The sequence below is a fragment of the Ambystoma mexicanum genome, chromosome 3p (assembly GCF_040938575.1).
Source record: "Ambystoma mexicanum isolate Mex_15411 chromosome 3p, UKY_AmexF1_1, whole genome shotgun sequence".
Taxonomy (NCBI): domain Eukaryota; kingdom Metazoa; phylum Chordata; class Amphibia; order Caudata; family Ambystomatidae; genus Ambystoma; species Ambystoma mexicanum.
This window is the reverse complement of record NC_090925.1, coordinates 1152272703-1152300623: the sequence shown is the minus strand read 5'-3', so window position 1 is coordinate 1152300623 and position 27921 is coordinate 1152272703. Positions and strand designations below refer to the sequence as shown.

The 27921-nt window shown below is 45.3% G+C and overlaps 1 protein-coding gene across 1 annotated transcript in view; it reads right to left on the bottom strand.

Annotated features, from left to right (window-relative positions):
• The window catches only part of LOC138581314 (phosphatidylcholine:ceramide cholinephosphotransferase 1-like), a 716924-nt gene extending 689496 nt beyond the window's left edge, over nt 1–27428 (bottom strand). The window contains exon 1 of the mRNA XM_069652542.1: nt 27308–27428. The gene's annotated coding sequence lies outside the window, so the exon portion shown is untranslated. The remainder of the gene's footprint in view (nt 1–27307) is intronic.
• Nucleotides 27429–27921: the final 493 nt, after the last annotated feature.

The window sequence follows — 27921 nt, the reverse complement described above, 5'->3', positions numbered from 1 at the left end:
TCAGTAAGAATCTGCTACAGTGGGCCTACAATAGATCACACTGGGCAAGCACGTGGCTAGCCAGTAGAGATGGGTAGGAAGGCCCTACATTTGGCTGTGGTCACAGTCATAGATCAGTGGCATAACAAATCCTCAGCCACTTCCACCTCTTTCTCTGGTCACCAAATGGCCTCACAGGGAGGGAGGGGTGATCATGTATATTTTCCGTATGAAGTTGTATTAATAATGGTCAAGAAAAAGCCTGGTCCAATGGCAGTGCAAGTAGGGTCACTGAGTGTCCTAGTGGCGGGAATCTCTCCAGAGATAGTGTTCAGACTCTAGGGAGGACCCTCACCAGGTTAAGCAAGCTTTGGTCGCACTCAAGTGATCTCCACTCACCTTAGATAGCAATGGTCAAGCAGTCATGACAACACTTTATTTTCAAAATATATTTTATTGAACACAGCTGTCAACATACACAGGTTAAAATGTGCTTGACGGGCAATCTGACTGACAGAGGAAACATTATCCAAATTAGAAAAAGAAAAAAAGCCTACTTAAATCGTAACCCTAATACAACCTTCCAAGATGACAACAGGCAAAGTCATTACAGGAGTGAGAGCAATAAATTAAGGCAAACACTGCCCTGTATAAACAAATTAGGTCAGCCATACAGGGAAGAAAACGATGAATACTCAGTGAGAACTCCACTAACACAGTACAACAGAGGGATAGGGCACAGTAGGTAAAATGCAAGGGAGTTTAAGTGTATAGAATACAGTGAAGGTGCTGATTCAGTACTGCCAAGGGGGCGTGCCTACAAGTTGAGGGAATGATGAGAACGGGACGGGGCACTCCTAGGTGGGACAGGATATCATTGACAGTGCCATAAAGTTGTCTAAGGCTCACGTACAGCTCGAGAGGTCCAGGAACAAGGGGTGCTCAAGGGGGGACATGAGAGGGCTTTGGGAGTGTGAGGTATGAGGACGAGATAACTAGGGTAACCTATTGGGAGGGGAAACTACCTAGCCCACCAATATGAGGCGAGAGCTACAGGTAAATAATAATGTGGCATTAACACTGACAAGCCATGCATGGTGGTCAAACATAAAAATTGCATGAGCACTTTGCGGTAACGGGATGCGGGAAGACCGATGCCAGCTGACTGTTCCCAGGAGACAGTAGATGCTGGGAACAGGAGGCAGCAGACAGATACACGGCCGGCAATCAAGGCTCACGGGTGCTCACTGGGACCAGGGAAAATGAGACTCATAAAAACATGTTCTGGGAAGCACATGTGTGATCAGCGGTTTCAATATGCCCCTTGGAAGATGGGCCTGGGAAGAAGGATGTTGGACGAGGAGTTATATGGGAAGGAGCCAATCGGAAGGTGAGTTTTGGTGTTCCTGAAAGGTAACAAGGATATTGTGTTCTCGCTGATGTTCGCGAGGACCCTCATTGGTCGAATGCTGTGTGAATGTCTCTCTACTCACAAGCTTAGGACGACTCATGTTTTTCTACGTGTGCTGACCAACGGCAGAATAATAAAATCCCAGAGGTCAGCATGATTGAGTAGCACAAATAAAGAAACAAGTCATTTTTGGAATGGAGGGGGAAGAAATGTGGCGGCACAGAGGAGGTGATGGACAGAGGGGGTAAAAGGGTTTGCTCCAATCATTGTGGATCAACATATGTTTAGCTATAGTGGACCAAGGTAGTCCCGCCAATCAGCCTCATAGGATGATTAATATTGTGCAACATTAATCGCAACTGTTTCCCACTAAGCAAATAACCTTTAATTGTATAAAACGTTTGACCACAGTGGGCAGTGTTGTCAGCCCCTATCAACGAGTTCTGTTCCACTGTGCGGTTTTATTTGTGCTTACCTAGCAGTAATAGACAGCATTACTTCCTGCCTGGTGTACGTTCCTTATTGGAATACTTTTGATGTCCTATTGGCTACACGCTCGTGAAGGACACCTGATACATTTTGGAGGCTCCATTGAGATCCTCAGTCGGCTGACTGAGGCTATTCCTCCCGACTTCTGGGAGGTGCGCGGGTCCAGCGACCGCAGACCAGTTATACATGCACCATCAAGGAGGTTTTGCAGATGCCGAGTTTGTAAAGGTCTTCCTGGTCCTGAGTGCCGCCTGCACTCAGCAGGAGGAGTGAGCCAGCATGGACGGCACAGTGCCGAGAGGGCTCGAGGATTTCTAGGACACGTGAGTGCACCAGTGGATGAATGCACTCTGCCATGGTTGCATGCCCATTTGGGGAAGGGAGGGTTTTTTCTTTGCAGTGTCTAGGACGCATCCTCAAGACAGGAGGACGATCGGCTGTAGAAGTAGTAGATTTTTTTGTGCAATCCAGCCCATAGGGAGTGGATGGGTGGCAGGCACGTCTGTGTTAGAGCAGAAAAGGTGCATAGAAGGTGGCAGAACCTTTTAGACGGGAGTTGCATGCAGTGCAGACGATTGTATAGTTGCGTCATGGGCGGGGTTGTTTTTATTTTTTATTTGTTGAAGGAACTGAGCTACAAAGTGGTATATGTTGGCACATATGTGAGCATTGGTTGTTGGTTGGTGACTAGGGTTTGTTTTGTTTTTTCCTTCGGGGCTCTGACCGAGGTGGAAGGGTTGACACCCACGGTACTGGGTGTACAATATTGCGCTTGGCACAGTAGCAGTGGAGGAAGGGTGAGGGTTGGTGTCTGCCTATAGTAACATAGATAAATGTGTGCCTGTGGAGAGGGCTGGAGGCATACTAATAAAGAGTGAGTGGACGGGCCTGTGGAGAGGGCCAGAGTGCATGGTGGGTGTGCATGGTCAGACCTGTGGAGAGGGCCAGAGCTTGTAAATAGGATGTGAGGAGAAGTAAGTATTTACGTGGGAGAGGTGAATGCAAGTGAGGGTGTGAATGGGAAAAAGAGGGAAAGAGGGGAAATAGGACAAGGGCAAATAGAAAAAGGGGATGCTGATGTAGGGGGCACAACAGGTCAACGTGAATAGAGCTAAGGATAATGGCTTTTCGAGATAGCCCCCTCGATCACATGTGTGAATAGTTGTCCCAATATTGCAATAAAATACTAAAATATCATTTTCGATGGGTTCAGGTCACTGTTTCTATGCATGGGCAGGGGAGGGAACATTTGATAGCAAGATAATAGAACCGTTGTTCTCACACTTATTAACAAAGTACAAGGGTTCTAAGCTTAAGAGCAGACAGAATATTCTAGGGCTGTGGAAGTTCTACAAAGAGAAAATGGAGGAGCTCATGAAACAGGGCAATAAGACAGACAAAGTGGCCGAACAGCCCAGTGCCCCGCCTCCACCATACGGAGCATGCCCAGCATTAAGGCCTGCAGCAGGGTATACAAATCCGTGGCCGGTCTCCCTAGACAGAGGGGAAGGGGAAAAGGGGAAAAAGAAAAGCAGGGAGGCGAGGCGAGGGGACAAGCACGGCAGGGGAGACAAGAAATACTTGGCAGACATAGAAAGCAGCACACAACGGGTGGACGCCTTGTTCAATGATGAAGCAGAGAAAGTAATTGAGAAGGAAGTGCAGAGAAAGGACAGAGAAAGGGTGGACACGGAGGAGGGACAAGGGTGGACATCCAGGAGGATAACGTTCAAACTAGATAATGAGGGGCATGACCAGAGGAGGAAGAGACTGAAAGATGGGACGTGGACCTTATTGAGTCCGATGAGGACGAGCAGGAAGAGGAGATCAGCGATGAGGAGGACGAACAGTGGACACCAGATAAAGAGAGGAGAAGGGGCAAAGGTAGAGGAGGAAGGACGCCAAGGGGTAGCCCAGTAGAAACTGGTCTACCATCCTCCGCAATCGGAAGTAGAAGGTGAATATTGGACTGGCACAGACAAAGAAGGGGGGACGAGAAACAGGACCCTGGGCAACACAATTGCCACTATTGCAGAAGGGAAAAGGAGATGTACGCTATGTGCCCTGGCAGACAATGGACAGAAACAGTCTCATATGTAGCTTTCCCTACCTCGTGGTGGGGGCTAGCAGGTGGGTCTGCTCGAGAAAGAAACAGCAGGGGTGACGCTAGCTATAGGCGACATGAAGAGTTTATTTGCAGCGATAATAGGGGATGAAGGGGACAAATTATGGGAGCAAGCAGGGTATAGCAGGGTAAAATTAAGCCCAAATGCACACAATGGAGCCCCGTTCAACAACTGCCGTGCCCATGTGTGGAAAGTTTTGAGAAGTATGTATCTGGACAGCTCAGATTTAGGGACGATCATGACTCGCAAGATGAAACCAGACGAGGATCCGCAGAATATATACAACAGGTCCAGGAGATCTGGACACTAGAGACGCGGAATCCCTGGAATGAACATAAACCTCTATTTGACCATATATTGGTTAAAGAACTGCCACCAGATGGCCAGGCCTCCCTAGATAAAATAGTAGGGATAGAGGCAAAGGGATAGCCAGAAATGCAGGATACCATAGTGCACTATTGTAAGAGGAAGCAGGAGTTTGTGATGGAAGGGGCAATGCTTATACCTGACACTGCTGCAGTTTCCCCCGCTCAACAGGGAGGGTTCCCAGTACGCACCACTGTAATACGTTCTGGAAGGGGTGGAGCCATGGGGGAGGGGGGTAGCCACAAGGGAGAGGGTACTCACAGCGGTGGAGAGGGGGAGGATATAGAGGCGCAGGGTTCTGGTTTTTTGGACCACGTTTCATATGCTGGAACCAGGGACATTTTTACGCACACCTGCCCCTTAGGGCAACAAGCGCAAGCTTATAAATTAGCACAACAGCAGGGCCCAATCATGTAGCAAATACAGCCACAGCAGTTCGGGCAGCCGCAGACACAGCCCCAGCAAGTACACACACAGCAGGGAGAACTACAGCCTGCATGGGTGCAGCCACAAACATCGGCAGGACAGGCCCACACAGGCACCGGAAAACGCAGCAGCGTTGGGATAGAATGTGGTCCCCCATTACAGTGGAGTAAGCGTTCTGGGAGGGAATCTGTTCCTGTTCCCATCAAACATAACATCACAATAGGAGAGCCCACAGGGAATGCGCTTGTGTCCAGTCCTAGCAGTAACTGAAGACCCAGAAGAGGAAGTCGAGGTAACAGTCCAAATAGGACAGAAAGAGTTCTTGTTCTTGATAGACATGGGGGCCACCAAGTAATGCATAAAGGAGGGTGGATTCCCACTGTCAAATAAAGTAATGGACACGCAGGGCTTCTCTGGGGCAGTTGTCACGGTTCCAGTAACAAAAGATTTACCTTTGACGATCGGACACAGCACCTCGTAGCTCCCGTATCGTACTCAAAAGAGACCCCTATCAATATCCTGGGGACGGACTTGCTGAGCAAGCTAAATGCAACAATTTCATTTACGGAAAAGGGCATGGTGTGCTCAAGATGAGGCATGTATTCTGCCAGAGTGGCCCCCATCCTCCAAGCTATATGTGCCCACAGTGCAGTACGAGGGCAGCCCAAGTACGCTGACCTATTTCTGTATGGTGTCCTGATATTACTGGGAGGAGTGCCAGAGATAAAACGGAAAACATTCCGACTAGCATCAGACTTTTTGTTCCAGCCACAGTGCCACAAGGAAATTCCCTCGGGCACACAGTACTGCTGCAGCTTGAAGAAGTGATCACTAGAAAGGACATGGTGATACTATGTGGAACAGATGAGGAGGACATAGAGTTGCAAATGTATTGATCCCAACACTGACAACAACAGGTGCGACAGATGAGCAGTTATTTTCAGATGGGGACAAAGAGGAGGAGGGGGAAATAGTGTTCCAGATACATATTCCCTGCCCCATAAGAGAATTAGAGAAGCCAGTGCCATAACAAACACAACTGGTGAAAAAAGAGGCTGGATACGCACAGGGAGACTTAAAAAACGTCCCACAGAAGCTGTGGACAAACGGTCCCCATGATGTGGAAGTGCTAAAAGGAGCAGGGGCGGTAAAAATAAAATTGAAAGAGGAAGCATTACTACCAAGAGTAAAGCAGTACCCACTCTCCTCCCGTGAAGCAGACAAAGGCATATATGCCACCCTCCATGCACTATGGCAACAGGGTATAATACAGACATCCATGTTCCCATGTAACACTGCAATTTACCCCATAAAGAAAACCAAGGGGGGGTTGTTGAGATTCATACAAGACCTCCGCCCCTCAGTTAATGTTGTAGAGGCTGAGTTCCCCCTTTGTGCCGAACCCAGCCAAAATACTGTGAAACATCCCAGCAGGAGTGAAGTATTTTACAGTGATTGACCTAAAAAATGCCTTTTTTGCCATCCCACTACACCCAGACTCCAGGAATCTGATGGTGTTCACGTATAGAGGGGTCAGATTCAAACACAGAAGGTTACCACAGGGGTACTGTGAATCACCCAGTATATTTAACAGGGTGATCCACATGGACTTGAGTAATTTGCAAATGCAAAGCACGGTGATGCAATATGTGGACGACCTGTTGGTATGTAGTGAAACTGAGGATCAGTGCAGAGCAGATTCGATACACCTTTTAACATTGCTGGCTGACAAAGGATACACTGTGGAAAGGGACAACCTACAGTCTTGCCAGAAAGAGGTGGTGTACCTGGGACAGATTATAACTACAGAAGGAAGGAAGATAACACCAGAAAGAGAAGAGTTTCCTTGGCTGGCTTACTATCCTTGTTAGCCTTCTTCTGTGTCTCTGCAGGTCTCCTGCCTAGGTGATCTCTGCCTAGGGATTGATAAGTGGATGCCACCATGTCCCCAAATTGCTCCCTTTTTTCTTGCTCATTTAACTACTGGGACACTTTTCTATGAACTTCTAACCTTGCAGGCTATCCTTTCAATAAGAGTAGAATTATGCTCTCAACTATTTGATAATTATAGGATGCTATGGAGAAGCCTAAATTCATGGCGGCAGCAGCACCCTGTGTTCCCATAATGTCTGCCAATATTAATGCTAGCGATGTGTAAACTGTGTGTCTATCAGCTGTAAATAAAGCATGCTATAAATTGAGATCCAGCTGTCACAGCTCGCTAAAGGCGGTGTGCAGCCAGAGGGAGGGAACATGGCTAGTGCCCTATGACTATGCTGTGGTGTAACCTGGGCATAGGCTGCTTGCAGCTGTCCTAGCTTTTCTGAAAACCACTTGGGTATGTCCTCATTCCTGGAAGGGCATGACCCTAATATAATTCTCAATGTCTGTAGCTGCACTCCTGTGTCCATCTGTCCTTGTGGCTGCTGGGCGGGCACAATGCCATACTGTACAGCATATAGGAATGCAAGGTTACGCACAGTGTCACAATGTGTAGCCAGTAGTGGTTAGTCTGTTTGTAGAAAGGGGCCTCTGCGGTTTGGATGAAACTGGGCTAAACATTCTAGTGACAGGTTGGGTGTGGCTAACGGTCCATGTCTAGCATTTGTTTGTGGATAAACTAGATTACCTCCAAATAAATTCACATGATTTTTATGTGTTAAAGCCAATTCAAGAAACTGGTATGGGCGATACTGGATGGTGTTTAAGTCTCCTCCTATCAGGAGAGTTGCATACATGTTATTTACCTTGTTGGCTGGGGATTTCAAATAAGTGAAGAGCGATTCAGTGGGCAGCCCTCCCAGTTGCCCGAGCGCCACTGTAAAGTGTACATTAACTCCCTAACAGTGAGATGCCCTAAGCCACTCGAACACCACCGCCCTACAATGGATGGGGATATTGATTTCCCGATGGGCCATCTTCTGTACCTACCTAACCTCTTTTTATTATAAAGATTTTTAGAAGAAATATTTTTGCCCGGGCCGTTTATCTTGACTGGGGCATGAGATTATTTTATTATTAACAATGCTACGGTCATCTTGAAATGTCCCATCTGTGCAGGGGTGCCAACTATCTTGATTGCCTAGAATTAGGTGTGACCATGAGCCTCTTATGTCCACCTCGTTTGAGGCTGTGACAATAGATCCTTGTTCATCAGTCATTCATGTCAACATACATCCAAGACTGTTTTGCAGCGCTAAAAGACAGGCATGCCTAGGTTCATGTGCTTATCAACATTATTAAACATATGCAGCCAGGAATGTTAAAGTTCTTGGACTCAAAGAGATACCACTCTGACGCATTACTCTGAATTATACACTTGACACAGGAGTTATCATGTTAATGCATTTAATATGACCCCCTATATCCTGAGGGCTCTTATTTTCATTAAACAAGCTAAAGCAAAAGCAGATATGACATAACATCACACCTATGAACACAATTGCCATGTGGACAAAGAGCATGTTTGAATAGATAAATAATAGAACAAGTGGTGGTTTTAGTTTAACAGCAACTGTAACATTTATGTCTCATGAAGCTATGCTACACTATATTACACGCCATCAGACTAAATGCACTCAGCAAGCCCCCACCTGTCACTCACGTTTAGAGCAGTGTGTGTATCAGATGAAACAGCTCCTTCTTGGGTTGGCGAGATCTGCTTAGCTTGGCCCGGCTGTCTCTTGTCTATCTGCTGCTGCTCTGCTCTGGCCTCCTCTGTACTGCACTCCTCTCCAGCCCCACAGGCCTCAATGCCCTGGCAAGTCTGCTGGTGTTTCCGCTTTCCTTTTTTTACTTGGGCCTTATATGTGAAGGAACATGGTTTCCCTGCCCGTGTGCGTTTGTCATATCCGCTATCTGGAACAGTAAAGCCTAGGGCTCAATGTGTCACTGAGTTTGCTGAACTAGGGCCCCTATGTAAAACAATATTAGGTGGGTTTTCGCACCTCTCGGTGAATGCCTTCACTGCACTTTATGGCATTAAAGGAGCTCTGCATCATATATCTGTTGTCAAGAGACATCTCTCTCACTTGTTACTTAGTACTTTGTATGGCATTCCATGGGCCTTAACTGGGCGCATGTAAGCGATGTGTCTGTTTGCGAATCCTTATCAGATATAACACTTCCCCATGTTAAATCCACCGGCTGTGAACCAGGGTTCTCGACCCAGCCCTTTAAGACAAGGTAGCAATACTTTGAGATGGATGGGGATTCAGAAGATACTCAAACATCAATAATCAAACTAACTCAGGAAGGTGGCAAATCAAAGCTGTTTTATTTGCAATTGTCTAAAGCAGGGAGTTACAACGAACAACGACAATTCGTTTGATCTTCTTGCTCTCTCTCAATCTTATAAAAAAGCATCTTATGTAGCAAAAACTGGTCATTTCTGACATCATCCTACGTGGCAAACTACAAAAACCTATTGGAAAAAGTGATTGGATCTAAGGGAACATATAGGTATAAGTTCTATACTTGTCTAAGAGAGTGATAGGGTCTCTAGTATCAGGTGAGGCAACTAAGCCCTCCCCACAAACAGGTCACTATTAACATAATCAAATACACAACGTCCCATTGGTTATACAAACTATAGGGCTCTTTACTACGTGGCTCTCTATAATTGGTTGGCACCCTTACATCCGTCAGTACTTTTCCACATACACCAGCAGCACGCAGGCTGGCCTCCAGGTGCTGGTGGCTTGGTCTTGACCATAGCTTCGCACCAATTATTATTCTATCCATCATCACACTGCTGTCTGCCAGTCAATTAGCCCTTTGAAGATTGCCCTTGAGATTGTTCTTCATGCCTGAGAATAAAGGGGAGTATAGCATACTCTATCTCCTTGTGTAGGCGTAGCACATCACGATTGTCCATTTTGAGCCGTCCACGTGACTGAAGACCATGGTTTTGAGCTTTGCTGCATTTAAAATACTATTATTTAAGGAACCTCTGACGTCTTCATTGTTTTTGTGCCCGTCTTCTGAACAGGAGTTTGTTGTTTCACACGTTTGTAACTACCGTCTGATCATTCCAGCCCAAAGCAGCCTTGGCTTTTTGGGGCTGGTCCAGCCTCGTCCATCTTTGATTCACTTCTGTAATTCGATTACTTTTCAGCTGCAACACACTGGAAAAGCCTTCCTTCTTTGGTCCAGCTCTGCTAAAAATGTTGTAGTGGAATCATCCATAGTTCAGTCACATATATATATATATATATATATGTGTGTGTGTATGTTGGCGCATGCCGCAATCTATTCACTACATAGCTAGCCTTAAGAATACTTTTTTTACTTGTGTTTCTTTGCATCTGCACACGTGCACAATGACTTGATATCTTCATCGTTTCAGTAACATTAACATTCTTCATCTCGATTCCGAAATGTTACTGGTCTCTGATACTTTCTTGATGCCTATAGAATATTTATGTTCTCTTGTCTGTGCATCTCTTCGGGGTGTGTGAGTCTTGCTTCGTGTGACGTCACCCACCTGCTCTGTTGCTGACTTTTTCACACTCCTTCTGGTATTTCATTCAAATGGCCGTCATATTGTTGTGTATGTAGGTATGGCTTTCTCAATGGGAACCTTGCTTCCAGGATTCTCCTTGGTATTGGTATCTTCACTGGCACTGCACGAATTTCACATTCTGGTTCCCAGCATATAGACACTACACTACATGGGCGCAATGCTTGAGGTGGGGGTACTTGTCTCTGTCTCTAAAGGTGCTTCTCAGATTACACCTAATGGTGTGAAGTCAACGCTCACACCTACTGGTGTGCAGTTAAGTCTGTCGTTTGTGTTTTGCCTATCTGCAAGAACAGGAAAGCACCACTTCCTGGACCTTGTTGAGCCCAAGAACATTTGTCCAGCAGGTGTTCACATTAACATTTTGTGCTAAGTGGCTCTATAATTGACGAATGGCTAGCAATGGCTGCAGGCCGCATGAGATATGAAAAAGCTGTCTTTTTACATTTTTCATTGCTTCACCGGCTATAGGCAGCATGAGATATGAAAAGCCGTCTTAAATTATTCTTTTGTTCATGTCAGAACACCACCTGCCCGCACAGTAAAAGAGATGTAACAATTTATGGGATTGTGCAATTATTGTAGGGCATGGGTATTCAGCAACTCCACTTTCACAAAGCCCCTCCTCCAGGCACTGAAAGAAGCGAAGAAAGAGAAAAAACACATAAAATGCAGAAATTAACAAGAATTTTGCTGAACTCAAGGAGGCATTGGCCCATGCGCCAATGTTGGCAACTCCCAAATACAAGGAAAAAATCTACCTGTTCTCTCATTTACATGGTTCAGTAATGACGGCAGTCCTCACGCAGAAGAAACTGAAGGGGCACAAGCTGCTGGCTTACTAGAGCGGTCTCTAAGACCCACTGATGCAGGGCCATTTTCCCTGTGAACAGGCACTCACGGCTGCAGCGATTGCTATAGAAAAGGCAGCAACCATTGCCATGGGGTGCCCAATGGTGTTGTACGTGGAGGAGCACTCTCTTTTTCCCATCTTGGAGAAATCCAAATCCACTCTCACCACACAGAGAGTTTCAGGTTATGAGATAATACTGACAAACCCAGCCATTGAGGTTGTTAGGTGTCGCATTGTGAATCTAGCCACATTCATAGCAGAACCAGCCATGCCAGGGGAATAAATGCACGATTGCACAGCATACGTGGACAGAATGGAAGGGAACGTTCATGTGAAAGAAGAGGAAATAGAGGCAGGAGATATGGTCTTCATTGACGGGTCCTCAAGCATAGACCCAACTACAGGGCAAAGACACACTGGTGCCGCAATAGTGTAACATAGGGATGGGGAATTTAGAATTGCCTCCCAAATGAGATGGCCATCACGCTACTCAGCGCAGGCAGCAGAACCAGTGGCCATGATAAACACACTAAACATGACAGAAGGGCATGTAGGCAACATTTCTCGGACTCGGCTTATGTCACGTCCACCATACATTCAGGTCTGGCCCAGTGGGAATGGAGAGGATTCAGGAGGAGCGATGGGTCCCCAGGGAAACATGCTGGTTTATTGAGTGAGCTAATTGAAGCATTACAACTGCCCGTAGAGGTAGCTATAATAAAGTGTGCCATCCACACAGGTGGGCAGAACTTCATCGCTCAAGGGAACAACCTGGTTGACAAAGCAGCAAAAGAGGCAGCCTATTTACCGGAAGGGACTACTAAGTTGTACACAGGTTACAGAGGGAAAGATGCGGATGATGCGTGCAGGGGAGAAAATGAACAAAGCGCCAGAGAACACTGAGCATTTCCACACAATACCCATTGTACACATAATGGACTTACTGTCATGGCCACAGGCCCCAGAACACAAAAACCACACCATCTAGTGATGGGGGCAATGGGTCCTTGACTCACTTATGTCCCTTTGGGACCTATAAACACAAGGGCCCTAGCTAGACTCAGTCCTGGCACCTTTGGCACCAGGCTCATATAGAGATGTGAGCAGGAACACTTTATTTCAGTGCAGGAGTGCTTTTACTTTATTTCAGTGCAGGAGTGCTTTTACTTTATTTCAGTGCAGGAGTGCTTTTATTTTACAAGAACTTTCCAGGAGCTGAAAGCCTTTATTCCAGAGAACATCCTCATGTGCTGACTCATCGGGTGTGGCTCCCTAGGCCTCGTCTTCATGTGCTGACTCATCGGGTGTGGCAGGGTGTGGCAGGTAGGCTGAACCTGGTGGGCGTGGCTTCAGAAGCTCAGCTATATAAGCAGCTCTATCCTTAAGGCCGGTGCTTTGCGTTACTGTGCACTCGCGTGCCTCGTGACGCTCACCGCCGCTTGGACCAGTTTACTTACTTTTGGAAAAAAGGCTTTCTCCTGCATACTCACCTCCAGGAAACTGGTGCTTCATCGCTTCACCTGCAGACTCATCTCCTGACATCCAGTGATCTTGATCCCGACGCCGCAGCACCGCACTCTGCATCGACAAACTCAGACCCTGTGAAGAAGAAAGACAAGGTTAGAACATCTGTCCTAAAGCCATGCCACATTTGAACCTTTCGCGCCCCCTAGTTAACAACTTACAAGCTACTGTACCGCTGCAGCTTCGTTCCTCATTCCCTCCGGCTGTCGCCTCGAGCTCCGCAGCTTCTGCCGGGCCAGCAACATCACCTGCAAGGGAAGAAAGCAAAAGAGCAAACATCAAAAGTGGAACAGACAGCAATACAAGACAAGAAACTTTACAATACAACAAAAACAGACGAGGAAAGACAAAGGCAAACAGGAACACTTACCTGAAGTATAGTGGGTTAGTCGCAGCAGGACTGGACTACCACGTGCAAGGGACCAGTGAAGGAACTCGGTCCAGATCAAACAAGCGCCCCTGCCAGAAGCAGCAGGACAGAGTGCTCGCCAAAACGAATCAACAGGTGAGCTTTCCAGGGACAGCGCATCCCATGGGTAGCACGGTTTGGGAGAAGGGGTCTGGAAGGGGATCAGGGGCACAAGCTGGTATACTCAAGCCCCCTATTCTCAACGCAGGAGCGGTCCCGAGCAGCATCACCTATTACCACCAGTCACCACATAAGCGCAGAGGGCGTAGTGGGACCCGAGCGACCTCACCCCGAGAGGGCTGCAACCGTGCCCCAATGTCTCTGCATTGACCAGGTGAGCGTAACATTTACAGAGGGAAGCCCCCCCATGAAGAGAAGGATTCATGGGTACAGAGAGGATGCTCACTGTCTCCAACAGATTTGGTGTGGAGACAGAATAGCAAAGAGAAATGGTGATTCCTAGGAGATTGTTGGCTGTAGCATTGCAGCAGGTCCATTTCCCCGCCCATGTGTCCAAAGAGCATGTGGCGGTGGAAATAAATGAGGGTTGGTTTGTGTCCAAACTTCATAACCTAGTGGCAGAGTTTACAGAGAACTGCCTGGTGTGTCAAAAATTATTGGCCGGTCATACATTGAAAACAATGCGACTATTTCAATATCCAAGACAGCCGTGCCTCATACAGGTACATGTTTGTTGTTGTCTGTCTTTTTCTCACTGGCTTGAGGAGGGACCCTGTGCTCATAATGATGCAAAGTCGGCAGCCAAATTCTTGGTTCGGGAGGTGTTTTCAACCCACCTGGGGATAAAGCACAGCCTTTGCACAGTGTACCGACTGCAAGCGAACAGCGTGATGGAAAAACTATATGGCCTGCTTAAGGAATGCTTAGCAATGCTAACAACGTCTTTGGGCAAAAATTGGCTTTATTGCCTCCCATTAGCGCTTTTCCCTTTACGCAACTCACCTGGCACGGATCACCACTTGACTCGGCACGAAATTGTTACTGTCAGTAGAATACATGCACCCTCCTCTCCTGCAAGTACAATTTTGGATGCTAACACAATAGCACAAGTTCTGGGGGAAGAATTCAAAGCATATTTACCTGAGATTGCTAAATCATTGAATTATGTGTCTTGCCAGGTACAGCGACCTATCCACTGCCAGCCACAAGTGATCACAAGAGACTCATTTCCACAAGCGACACCCTTCTACCCTGGAGAAAAGGCATTTGTCTGCAATTTCGTGCGGAAATGGCGCAAACCTAGATTCACCGGCCCCTATGAAGTAGTGTTTTTCGACACCCAAAGTCATGAAGGTCAAAGATAGAAGTGTCAGACATTCACAGAGACAACAACATCACCCCCTGCGAAGAGGAAGAGAGAGAACCAACTGGATGGGGAGTAAAACGGAGCTATCGCTAACACTTATTTCTGCCATAAGACTTTACAGGAGGCCCGTAGAAGAGGAGGACAATGGGCATGCATTGGGTGGGGGAATGGAAGAAAATATAAAAAAGATGTGTCATGGATAGGGGTAGGACTGTCATGCTTTTTTTGTTGTTTCTCTTTCTCTTATGGTTTCTATTGCATAATGAGTCTGGTGAAATTCTTAAAGAAAATGAAAAGAGTATACAAACCAAAAGAAGTGTATTTAGCGCAGACACATTTCATGAGACGATCAGGGGGACAGGACACGTCATCCGGGAACATGTGGTATGAGGAAATGAAACATGTGAAGCGAGAGAGGGCAAATGGCACCTGCTATGTGTGCTCTTTAATCCCACACGTGATGGGGACACCCGGGCTATTTCTGCCCTAGGAGGTAACAACAGAGGAAAAGGGATGCATAATGCACCTGTCTCTATGTAAGACTTGGGGAATGTTTCAGGGGAGAATGGTAGCAGTTAATTGGATAGATGAAGGGGGAGAAGTATACATGGATAATTACATAGAACTGGAGAGCATGTTCAAAAATGCAGCAACCAAGCACATAATACTGGAAAATGTTAACAGATAGGGTAAGGAGGGGAGAGCAGTTGTTCATGACCCACAACAGAATATATTGTAAAAATACGACGCAATATGATATCCCACGGTGCCATACCATACCCCTGATGAGAATACGTGGATCAGTGTTCTGTGATGGAAAATGGGAAGAGGAGACGGTGCAGTGTCACATGGAGCGACTCGTCGGATTTGAGGAAGATGTGGCAAGACAGATAGATGACTGTTGTCAAGCAGTGTGGAATAACTATATACATGCTTTAACTTGGATAGATGAGAGACGTCAACCAGTCCACGTAAAGCCTCTTACATGATTCTCTTTGTGTTTCAGGGCCTCAGGGTCGACCGTAGTGGGGGTGAATACTGACTGCGAGAAGACAATGAGCATCCCGCCACTGCAGAGTGGGGCAGCAGCGGCGATGGACAACTGATGGGCCTGCAGATCAAAAGCATATCCCCAGCTGCATCTGGGCTGGGGAGGGGTGTGCTCCCTAGTTACACTCCATAGCGCTGCATTGGTCATGCGTCAAGCAGACCTATTACTCTTCAACGACCACTCTGCATTGCAGCAAAAGAGGATAGTGAAAGCACAAATGGCACCAGAAAAAGAGAACACCATGAGCAGGAAGAAAAGGAATAGCAACTACCTATCGTAAGAACCGTCGCAAAGTTTGAATGACATTCCAAATCATTTTAGGTTATTCAGCAAAGCATCTGTCTTGTTCGCCTCGCTACTACTCCCCAGAGTGCAAGCAGCCACTAATGCCAAGTGGCTGCAGATAACCCGATATGCTTGAATGCAGTGAGAGAAGAACTTTGTGCCCTATGCCTGGTAGCACTAAAAAACAGGTTTGATTTGGACATGTTGACAGCCATGGAAGGAGGTGTCTGCCACAACATAGGAAGCAGCTGTTGTACGGCAATACCCACCAACAATGCTGTCAATGGGACACTGACTGAGGCCGTCGACGAAATGCGTACCCTTCACGAGAAGATGACCAAACAAACACAAAACACCACATCAGACATATGTTGGACACACTTTTTGCGTGCTTGCCCGAGCAGCTGGGCACAATGTTTAAGTTGACTGTCCCCCTGCTTGTCTTGATGTGTGTCACCTTCTGTGCAGGACAGTTGAAACAAAAAAATTGTAATTGCAGGAGGAAAAAGTATGTGTTATTAAATGTCTGCTACTTATGGGGGGAAAGAGGGTAGGGGAACAGATGACAAAAGGAAGGCCCAACATCCTGGAATTAATGATGGTGAAGAATTAGAGCAGATGGTCTTTGCAGTGAAACCACCAAATGCAGAGGATTATGATGCATTGTGGTTAGCTTGATCCGTAGATGGGCGGGACTGCATGATAATAGGATACACCTTGGAGGGATATAAAAAAGAAGGAGGGGACATGGACAGGGTAAAAAGGTTATGGATGCCCAAAACGGTAAGCAAAGAAATTTTGGGCAAAGGAGTGTCGATTGATAGATTGATCGAAGGGGGGAATGCAGTGAAGGCGCTGATTCAGCGCTGCCGAGGGGGGACGTACCTACCAGTTGCGGGAATGATGGGAATGGGACGGAGGACTCCTAGATGGGGCAGGATATCATTGACAGATATCATAAAGTTGTCCATGGCTCACGTACAGCTCGAGAAGATCAAGGACAAGGCGTGCTCAAGGGGGGAAAATGAGAGGGCTTTGGGAGTGTGAGGTATGCGGATGAGCTAGGGTAGCCTACTGCGAGGGGAAACTACACAGCCACAATTATGATGCGAGAGCTACAGGTAAGTAAATAACGTAGGATTGACATTGACAGGCCCTGCATGGTGGGCAAACACAAAAAATGCATGAGCACTTTGCGGTAACAGGGTGCGGGGGGACCAATGCCAGCTCACTGTTCCCAGGAGACACTAGTCGCTGGGAACCGGAGCCAGCTGAAACATACAAGGTTGGCAAGCAAAGCTCACGGGCGCTCACTGGAACAGGGAAAATTAGACTCATAAAAACATGTTTTGGGAGGCACGGACACGGTGTGGTCAGCGGTTTCAAATTGCCCCTTGCTGGGAAGAAGGATGTAGAACGAGGGGTGGAGCCTATCGGAAGTTGAGTTTTGGTGTCCATGAAAGGTAACAGGGATATTGTGCTCTCGCTGATGTTCGCGGGGCGCCTCATTGATCGGGTGCCGTGTGACTGTCCCCCTTCCAACAAGCTTAAGATGTCTCATGTTTTTCTATGTGTGCTGACCAATGACAGAATAATAAAGTCCTGTAGGTCAGCACAATTGTGTAGCACAAATAAAGTAACAAGTAATTTTTTGGGAATAAATGTGGGTCCAGAGGAGAGGTTATGGACAGAGGGGATAAAAGGGTTTGCTCCAATCATTGTGGATTAACATATGTTTAGCAATAGGGGACTGAATAGTAGTCCTGCCAATCAGCCTCATAGGATGTTTAATATTGTGCAACATTAACGGTTTCCCGCTATGCAAATAATCTTTAATTGTATAAAACATTTGACCGCAGTGGGCGGTGTTGTCAGCTCCTATCAGCCAGTTCTGTTCCACTGTGCTGTTTGATTTGTGCTTACCCACCTGTGATAAACAGTGTTACTTCTTGCCTTGTGTACAGTCTTTATTGGAATTATTTTGATGTCCTATTAACTACGTACTCATGGAGGACCCCCAATAGAAGATCATGAAACACCCTTCATATGGACTAATACTTTTCCTCACGTTCCAAATGCCCCTACAGGTAAGAATAATTTTCCTTGCCAGACATGGAGAAAAGATTTTCAGTCCTCACAACAGGGTCTCTTAGCCGTCTTCCATACATTAAGAATGTCCTTCTTTACAATAAGTAATGCCCTATACAGCCACAGTCAGGCAGCATATGTGAAAGCTAATCCATGTGGAAGCACAGCAAGAAGGGTTTCAAACGGAGCACTGGGAAACGCATATTGTTAAGATCAACTTTCATTTCAGGAATATTAGAGCACGCCTCGGACCACACAGCCCTCTGGTACTGATGTATTAAGATTGTTCTCCCTCCTCAGTCTGTATTGGTTATATGGTTCATATGTGCCTGTGCTAATCCACTGATACAGCATTGAGGTTATTAGCACACATAGCTGGGGGCTGCGATAAAATAAAAGTAAAGCAGCATCATGAGGTGAGGTGAGGCCCTGAGCAAAAGATGTTTTCCCTCCAGTCTCTACGAAATTGTTTTGAGCATCATGAAATGTGAAATGTAAAACATCTTTCAGTTCTGAGAACAGTACCCCAGTCTCATATACCAACTGCTGTTAAAGTTGCTGAGCTTCTATTTACAAGGATAGCAAAGCACTGCCCATTCAGACTTTCAAGATCCATTCGATGCTTCCAATGCAATATCTTAGTTTTCACTTTGAGCACCAGTTTACTGCAAAGAGAAGCCTCTGAAGTAGGCTTTGTAGTATATATGAAACATCTACCTTGTTCTCTTTCACTGTTGTAACACTAGAGGGGTGCAGGGCAGGGGTATTGCTAGGTCTGGAAAGGATCTGAGGCTACGCTAATGCCGGGACTGTCAGGGCTCGGGGCTAGCTCGCCTTTTGGTTGTAGTCCCTGAGATTCTATCCAGGGCTACAACCAAAAGACCCAGGGCTATAGCCCCACTGGCCTCCCTCCTAGCAACTCCTCTGGTGTAGGGTAACCCTGAAAGTCCACCCTTTCTAGTTAGGACGGCTTTTAAGGGAACATGTGCAGCCACATGCCTCTGATAACTACCCATCCTGCTAAATGAAGACTGTCAGAGACCCAAAAGTGCAGTGGAAGCAGGGCGAAAGCTCAGTGATATTTCCAGATATTGAGGAAGCCAAAGACCCATTTCCCCACCCCAACATCCAGCACCGAATGCAGAAGTTTGCCAGAAGTAGTGCCATCTCACAAAAAGGCATCAAAAACCTTTCTATGAAATGTTGAAATCTTATCAACAGTCTCAACAGAACCATATCAAAGACAATTAATATCTTCGGTAGTAGAATCGTTGTAATGCAATTTATCTTTCCTAATATGGTCAGATGGAGATCGCTCCACTTTTTACAACCAGAAGCGCATTATTCAGCACACCATTGATGTTAGGTTGCAGAAGGCTTTGAGTGTCAAGAGTCATCTTGATTCCTAGATATGTAAAGCAATTTCCAACCCAGTTAAAGTAATTACTCAAAGAAGATGGACACATCACACAGCACATGCAGGATTGAAAGAGAAAACCTCGATCTTGCTTCCATTTACTTTAAATTTTGCGTTCCTACCAAACCTATTAAGTAACACAAATAGGTTGTGTGTCAAGGCCTGTGGATTGGATGTTAGCACAAGAAAGTTTCCGGAAAAGAGTAGGTCTTTGGACCCTTACCGCGATGAGAGAGGTCAGAGATGCCCCGATGGGTACGGATAGGCAAGAGAGATTACGTGGGGTTTTAGAAAACAATATACCACACTATTACCTTTGCTAAATGAACGTCCACACTGGTTTACCAAAACAGAATGCTTTTCTGAAAATAGAAAAGTGCAATAAAATGAATATCTAAGTAGTCTCAGATTAGAATTTTGAAAGATATGCAGGTACAGCCTTTAAAACAATACTGGTTAGCATGGTTAACTGTCAATAAGAGTGGCAGAAGGAAAACAGCATCTTTCCCATTCAAGTGCCTGGGAGTTTGTCATAGCAAAGCTAACCTTGGATTTGCTTTGCAGTTCTCCTAATGGTTTCAGCATTCTTGCGGTGTTCGCTAAGTAGTAACAGTCCTTTGTAGTGATTCCCCAGTTACTACTTTAAACAATAACGTGATAGTTGGCCATTTGTTGAGCAACCCCACTTTAATTAGAAAATTCTTGTTTGTAGCCAGCCTAAGCTCAACCTTGGCGACATCAATTAAATAGTAAAGATAAATGGGTTATTACTGGTTTGTTGAAATTGCGAAGTTGTCAGCATGAGTTTTCCCGTAAAATTGTGTGGCTACTGCACAAGTTAAATACATTAAATGGTTGGTATATGAGAAAAAGTCACTCAAATGCACCAACTCCTTAAATAATCAAAAAGTTAGTTTCTGTTCACTGAGTCAAATCCAGTTTATTGGTATAGTGTTATCTTCATACTAATCCAATTATTGTTTGAATATCTTATTCTCGAAAATCAATAAATATCTTGTTTTCAGAAATCAATTGAGTTCATTGTTATATGCCCCTATATTTTGTCCTTTAAGGCCAGCCATTAAGGCCAGCCTTTAAGGTAAGCTATAGCTTACTATAGGACTCATTACTCCAAGATGGCCGCCGGGCCAACTTAAGCACGTTTAACATATAGTTTACATAATAGACTTGATTACACAGTCTAAATTTTTAAGCATAACTACAACAGTATCACCGTTTTTACTGTATGTAGTTTAATAAACCTCAATAATATAAAGTGTAGCTGATGGAATGATGGAATGATGCCGCTCTAGCTAACTAAAGGACTTATTACTCCAAGATGGCCGCCGGGAGCGTTGCAGGTGTGCCGGCGTGATGACGTCATCACGCCGCGCTTAGTAACGTTGGGCGCGGCGTGGAGACGTCATCGCTCCGGCCTGCACTCTATAAATAGCGCATTTTGACAATGCAGCTATGCGAAAGCACCCGAGGAGTATACATGGCTTACCAAGGCCAACCTTTTGAAGAACGAGCAAGCTTAAACCAGGGTAAGATGCAACTGGACCATTTCTCATTTACCTACTTGAATAATAGCCTTTAAAAAAACGCAGTTAACTCAACTTTCATTTTCTCCTAAAGCCAAAGCACTAAAAGAAAATATTTTTCTTTGCCTCTATTTCTCTTCCCCCCAGCTATTTGAAAAATGACTATTGAAGCCTGATTAATTATAAGGGACCAGTATATGAACTCCTGTTTAAGGACACTAAAATAAGTAAATCACAAGCAACCGGTCATATCAAGTGGGTGAGTCATTACTATCCAAAACATTTAAACACATCAAATATAAAAGCAATTTCACCTTTTTGATTATATAGAAACAGATCAGGGAAACACCAATTTGATACATACTTTCTTCTTTTTCTTTCTCTTTCTACTTTTCTTTTCAGAGACAATTTCATTTAGGTACTTTTCGCCTGATGAACCATTGCAACTGGCAATGGGGAAGCACGTGTTGAGGTTTTCATAATTGAAGAAAAGTGATCTAAGCTATAATTTTGACCCATGTGCGAGGTTTTCATAATTGAAGAAAAGTGATCTAAGCTATAATTTTGACCCATGTGCAAGAAAACAATGAACTCAATTGATTTCTGAAAACAAGATATTTATTGATTTTCGAGAATAAGATATTCAAACAATAATTGAATTAGTGTGAAGATAACACTATGCCAATAAACTGGATTTGACACACTGAACAGAAACTAACTTTTTGATTATTTAAGGAGCTGGCGCATTTGAGTGACTTTTTCTCATATACCAACCATTTAATGTATTTAACCCGCACTTTAACCAAGGGATCAAAGGAAACGACAGACCTTGTTTACAACCCTTTCCTGTTACAATTCTGCTGGTTAGCCTATTCAAAGAAAAAAACAATTTTACTCGAGTGAATTTGAGGTTTAGGGTACTTCTGCTGTTCCAGACAATGCCTTTGATATCTGAGTTCAGAATGTAGCAGTGAGATGTCCTGATGAATGCAGTATTCTATAAATAGGCCAGTTCTTCTATGATGGCCTGTTGCATGGTGCATCATGTTGATGGTTCCATGCCTTTCCGTATGTGCATTATCTTTATGCATTTTGCACATGTACCTTTTCATTTTTTTGTAAGGGGGCAAGCCACTCTCTGCCACCTTCTTATTGTTTTTATAACACCTTGCCCTTTTTGGCATCTGTTTTTCTTGCTTCCTAAAATACACATGCAAATGCACTGATACAAATGTTAAATATGCAAATGCATTGATGTAAAGACAAGCCACCTTGTTGATTAATGAGCTTTAAGCCAGAGGGTCACGGGAACAGGTCCTTTATGAACCATCTAGATGGTTACTTTCATAGGCCACACCCTCTCCACATGTGCGGTCCTAAACTGCACCACCAGATCACTATGTGAATCCCCCTGAAGGAGTCCAGCTTCTCACGTTGCCTCAAATGCATATGGTCAAGACCTGGATGCCCTCAGATTCTCCAGTTGATTTCAAACGTACCCATGAAAGCCAAGCACAGGCTCAATCTCCTATTCACCCAGAGCACAAACTTAATTCCTCATCATTCATTGTCTACCCCTCTTCTGGACTGAAAAAGGCCTTTTCTGGTTCAATGTCCCAGGAAAATTGGGCATCCACTATCGAAAGACTGACAAACTGCATACACAACCAATGTTCTAAGGATCTACATTTTATTTATTTATTTAGTATCATTTTTAATAACGTGCCAACTCGCCCGAAGGCCTCAGGGCGCACACAAAACAGACAAAACAGGACAACAGGAAGTGAGCATCAGAGTAAGAAAAGTGGAGGTTCAGTTTAAGGTCCATTAAAAAGACATTTTTTCTACCTCTTTTTGAACTCGGCAATGGGTTTGATTTTTTTGAGTTCAGGAGGGATAGCATTCCACGTACCAGGGGCCAGGACATCAAAACATGTCCCCCCATACTTAGTCAGATGGAATCTAGGTTGAACTAGTTTGAGCTGATCTTGTGATTTGAGGGAGAGCGACGGAAGGTATGACTTCAGACGCTCTGTAAGGTAGACAGGTGCATCGGGGGTCAGGCACTTGTGTGTTAGAGTCAAAATCTTGTACGATACACGTTGCTTCACGGGCAACCAGTGTAACTTCCTTCTTGCCTCGGAGATAGGATGCCGTCGGGGAATACCTAGAACAGCTCTTACTGCCCCATTTTGAGTGAGAAATTTGAGCGGGCGGTGCCAGCCAGCAGACTATTACAGTAGTAGAGCCGGGTGTTGACTAGCGAGGTGGCCAGTAGAGCCATATTTTTCTCAGATAGAAAGGGCAGAATATGACTGAGACGTTTGTTAATGAACCCACAGGATGCACATGTTTGGGTAACGTGCTGCCTCATGCTGAGTTTGGCATCATGGGTGACACCGAATGCCCAGAGTTTTAACGCTCATGACAAGGGGTGTGGTGGTGTTGGCAATGGAGAATTTAGCATACTCTGGGGCCTGTATCTTCCGCATGTGGCTGGACGCGGCGATGAGAATCTCAGTTTTGTCAGCATTAAGGGCCATTGAATTCGCAACCATCCAAGAGTGGATGGTGGAGTATATGTAGTTGATAGCCTGGGAATCCTGAATGTAACCGCCTGAAAGTTTAAGGATGACCTAGGTGTCCGCTGCATAGTTAGTATACAGGACACCAAGGTCGTCAAGTATAGCCAGGAGAGGGAGGATGTAGATGTTAAACAGCGTGGGTGACAGGTGAGTAATGCCGGAGCGGAACGGGCATCGTCAATAGCGACCCTGGCAGTGTCGGGGGCAAGGAAGGATGCCAGCCAGAGTGTTGCTATACTCAAACAGCCAACCAAGGAATGCAACCTGGTTGCCAACAGTTCGTGGTCGACCAGGTCAAAGGTGGTGGAAAGGTCAAGCAGCGTAAGAAGGGCCTGATGGCCTTGATCGATGATGGAAGAGAGGTTTGACTTAAGGTCGAGCATGGCAATCTCTGTGCCATGTCGAGCTGGAAAGCCAGATTGGCAAGGGCCAAGTAAGCCGTTATCCTCAATGAATGTCTGTAGTTGTAAGTAGGCAACCCGATCCATAATTTTGAGAAAGAACTGGACATTGGTAATTGGGTGATCGTTTTTAGGCTGAAGGGGGTCCAATTTATGCTTTTTGAGAAGGGGAGTAATCCAGGCTTAAGGTCAGGGGGGACACACCCTTCCAGGAATGACTGGTTAACGAGTTCGGTCACCCACAGGCCCAGAATGTAGAGGCAACTGACCACAAGCCTTGAAGGACAGGAGTCACCCTTACATGAGGTGGGCTTCATGCCGGATATGATCCGGGTGATTTCGGCAATGGTACAGGGGTTGAAAGAGAATACTGATTGAGATTTATCAGTAGGGAGAGGAGGATCCTGCACTCAAGGGGGGGCTCGGAGTAACGGTCTGAATGTCAAGAGGGGGACTGGATTGGAGGTGGGAAGTGACTTTGGCAATTAACATGTCGTGAATTGTTTGGTACCAAACAGAATCCTTGGAAGGTACATCTTTGGGGTGGGGTTTGTTCCTAAAGTCCCTAAGGATAGCGAATAATTACTTGGAGATAGATTTAGCCTGTAGGATTCTTTTGTTGTAGTAGGATGATTTAGCCTGGATAACGGCAGCCTTGGAAGTTCTTTACTGCCAATTTGGAAGGGGCTAATGTTACTGGTGAGGGTTGTTTCCGCCAGGTTCGTTCGGCGGATTTCCGGAGATGTCTGAGGGTCAGGATGTCTTTATTAAACCAGTTTTGAGTAAAGGTTTCAGGCTAAACACGTCTAGTGGTGGGTGGTGCTAGATTGTCCATGACTGCGTCAAGAGTGTTGGTGAGATGAAGTGCTAGGTCGGAGGCATTGTTATAGTCCTCACTACAGCCCAGCTTGAGGCTAAGTGCATGGGATAGTTTCTCAGGGGAAAGATTTTTCACGCTTCTGGTCTTAATGGACTGTCTTGGGTGGGCATAAACTCTGAGAGGGGGGAATGGGGGATTTACAAATAAGGTCAGGAGAAAGTGATCTGACCAGGGACAAGGAGAAATGGAGAGTGCAGAGGCAGCCGCCTGGTGGAGTAAGATCCAGTCGAGAGTATGTCCACCCCTATGGGTGGGATCTTTGACTTGTTGGACAAACCTGATGGTGCTAAGTGCTGCAAGTAGTAACTGTGCAGCTTTGTCTGTTGCCACATCGAACCTACCATCTTACAATTGAGAAAAGAAATCAAGAAAACAAGAGCCTCCTCTTCAAGGAACACCTTCACACACGATCAGAGGCACCCTTAAACCTTCTCAGCAAAGTATCTCCCATGATGACTTCCCTTTACAGCCAAGCCAAACTACTGGTTCACTAACACACCTTCTCAGCACTGTTACATGTTCCCCGCTAGCTAGAAATGTTAAATATTCTCTGCTACCCTAAATAGTATGGTAGGCCAATAAATACTATGCTGTAAGGATTGTTCCCACCTGTAACCATCTAATGTAGGCCTGCAACCCTTTACGATCTTCAGCACTTCGCTGTTTCCCGAAGGAAGGCTTGCATTCAGTAAATACCTAAAATAAAGTAAATAAATATTAATGTGTATTCATTTCTGACGTCTCCTTCAGCAGTGCTGCAGAAGACAGTTGTCAATGGGCTTGAGTCCATGGAAATGGTAATTGACTAACATGAAAATGGCTTGGCAAGGTGAGTAGTTGACTACAATTTTAAACAATTTAGGGCACATCACTGACTGAATTGCCCCAAGCTGCTTGACTAGCAGTTGTCAATATTTACCACATCAGTGGCATTCTTTTCATCAACCACGGAAGAACACAAGTTTGAGTCAACCCTGCTAGGACTTGAACTTGTGTTCCCCAAATCTTTTGGTGGCCACTTTGCCCAATAACGCATACTTGCCAGCCCTACCGATTTAGGCAGTAGAATACTGCTTTTTGAGCAGTCCTACCGCCTACCGATTGAGTGGCAACAAATAGCGATTTTAAAAAATTAAATGTTTATTTTTTAACAAAATGTATTTCTTTTTTTGGCCTGGCTGCTTGAGGACCGGCTTAGCATGATCAGCATCCTCTGGTGCAGAGCAGGCCTTAGAGGGGGGGCGAGCCAGGCGACCGCCCGGGGTACCACACCCCTCAGGGCGTCTTTAGCCCCTGCCACGCCAGCTCGGGGGAGTCTTTCAAAGGCTCCCCGGAGCTGGCGTGGTGGCAGAAGGCGTGGCAGGTGCCTCATTGTCATTGAATGCACCCGCAGCGGCGGGCCAATGGGCTGCTGACGTGTCCTATTCCTATCATTACCTCCACGCATGACTATTTTTGAAACTTTAAGATTCCTACAGATTTTTTGTCACAGAATGTTGGCATGTATGATAACGTGTCAAGCTGATCTTAGTTGTTGATCTTGTTAAATCTTAGGTTTTGCAGGCTGAAATATGGATTCAAAAATAGAATGAAAACAGCCATTTTGTTGACGCTATGACTGGGAAGTGTAGTTTGCAAGAGCTTCCTAGTCTGTGAAAGGCAGTGCTTTCAGGGTTGACTATTTTCCTAATGCAATATGGAACAACAAAGGCGTGCCTAAAAGTGCAGTTGAGTTGGTAATTCGCTCTACAGCCACAGCTGCCCCATCTCCTGTCCATTCTGCAAAGTGTAACCAAAGGAGCTTTCATTACCTTAGTTTGAAATTGAGAGGTGAAAGGTGTGCATTTAATAAATACTGTTTTTCAAGCAATCATAGAACACAGTTAGCTGCTTAAGAAACACTGAACAGACAGAATGGTACCACTAACAATTTTCTGGACACATCATGCTATCCAGAGCAGCTCTATGGCAAGGCATGCTTAGTGGGCCACTAAGAAAATGTTGCGCGTGCTTAACCCTTCAAGTAATTTATACTACCCCTTCATTGGAAGCTGAGAGCAGCAAAATGGCACTTATACTGGGTGGCAGACATTTGTGTACCTGCCATAATCCTAAACAAAACAAAGATGCATGATCTCTGAAAACATTAAGAACGTTTGGTTGAGTCTCCCTGCAAAGCATGGATTCCACAAAATCAATCCTAGACATATATCGGGGAAACATGTATACATACATGTATATTGTTACAGAAATACTACCCCCAAGACATTATGAGTAGTTTATGTCGTTTGCACGTGCTACCAATGATCTCACAGGGTGTTTATGTCAGAAAGGAATAGAACACTATTTGGCAGATCTTCGTTCCCATGGGTAAGTTAGCTGTCCACGTATTTGCCAGGCATGCCTCCTCTGACCATAAGCATGTCACCTACGGGTTAAATCAAGAAGTGCTAAAGCCCATTTCAGGTTTTTTTTCCAAATTTAATTCACGATTTAATAGACGAAAAAGACCCCAAAGTTCACCTTGTTTACAATGGAATATTGCGAACAATAACATCTTTTTGTCGGCAGATTGTCATCATCTGGTTGTTAACATGGCCGGCGTGTAGGACATAAGTCACTTACAGAGTTTCTTTTAAATCGGGAATTGAAGTTGGAAAGGCCGAGTGCTCCTCTCCCCCGGGCTTTATGGGCTCCGTGTGGCAGTTGCTGGCAGGGCAGACATGGTTTCTGAGGGTTACAGTGAGGTCACGTTCATTCCGAAGCCAATCACGTGAGATCATAATGCCCGTGCTGTGCAACCAAGCGTGTGCGCTATTTCCTTGAGGGAATTGCAACCACATGGAAGGCCATAGAAGAAAAAATACTGACTTCTATATGAAGAAACTATAACTCAGTGTGAAATGTTATCATTATGCAGTTTCTAGGCAGATATAGGATTGTATAAAAGAACAATTATGAATATATGAGGGAATAACGAAGAGGGGCTATGCACATTTGTTTTGTCTTCTAACGAACAGCAAGTGGGCTTATTGAACATCCGAAACAGTTTTACTATTCTGGCGAAATGGTGGAGTGTGTTCTGGCAGTTCGACGTTTGAAATAGCGAATATAGTAATTCTTTTTAACACGCATCTTTTTCTTTTTGTGACATAAACTTTGATTTTTGTGAAAAAATCAATTCACCTTTGTGATGTATTTATGCTTGTGTGTTGCTTCCCCTTAATGCATTTTTTAGG